Source organism: Urocitellus parryii, chromosome 4, assembly GCF_045843805.1.
Source record: "Urocitellus parryii isolate mUroPar1 chromosome 4, mUroPar1.hap1, whole genome shotgun sequence".
Lineage (NCBI taxonomy): Eukaryota > Metazoa > Chordata > Mammalia > Rodentia > Sciuridae > Urocitellus > Urocitellus parryii.
In genome coordinates this window covers 205202586-205203352 of record NC_135534.1, presented here as the reverse complement: position 1 = coordinate 205203352, position 767 = coordinate 205202586, and the positions used below count along the sequence as shown (strand labels likewise).

Here is a 767-nt window from a genome sequence, read left to right as displayed (position 1 = left end):
ATGGCATTTACACGGAGACCCGAGGACAACAGGAGGCTGATCGTGCGGAATTCTGGAACATTCTCCCCAAAGCTGTGGGCATCCGACTGTGTCTCAGCTCTTCCCCCAAACTCACTCCCCGCCCAGGAGGAACGGCCCCTCCTGCCCTTCCGGGATCCCTACTACAGCACCTGCAAGGCTCCCCCAGGGTCCTTCAAGTGTCTGCTCCTCCGCCAGGCTGCTCTCCCAAGGGCAAGGACCAGGACGCTGTATTCCCAGCTCCCAGTCAGAAGAGGGCTCCACAAGTGATAGTTGAAGAAAAAGAGATGGATAGAAGGAGGGTAAGGGGGCTGGGGATGTAGCTCAGTTGGTAGAGCGCTTGCCTTGCCTGCACAAGGCCCTGGGTTCAATCCCCAGCATCACAAAAAAAAAAAAAAAAAAGGAGGGAGGGACAGATGGATGGATGAATGGATGGATGGATGGTTGGACAGGTGGATGGACAGACAGATGGGTAGGTGGGTGGGTGGGTGGATGGATGGATGAACAGGTGGATGATTGGCTAGGTGGATGGACGGACAGATGGATGGATGGATAGGTGGATAGTTTGGATAGGTGGGTGGACGGATGGATGGGTTGATGAATGGATGGATGGATAGGTGGGTGGGTAGATGAGAGGGTGGATGGATGGGTGGATGGGTGGATGGATGAATGGATGAATGGATGGGTGAATGATAAGTGAATTGATAGATGGGTAAGTGGATGGATGGCTAGGTAGGTGGTGGATGGAT

The 767-nt window shown here is 54.0% G+C and overlaps 1 non-coding gene across 1 annotated transcript; it reads left to right on the top strand.

Moving 5' to 3' along the window:
• The first annotated feature begins 330 nt into the window (after window positions 1-330).
• Trnaa-ugc (transfer RNA alanine (anticodon UGC)) lies at window positions 331-404 on the top strand. The gene has a single exon. It is a non-coding gene; the product is annotated as a tRNA-Ala (tRNA).
• The last annotated feature ends 363 nt before the right edge of the window (window positions 405-767 follow it).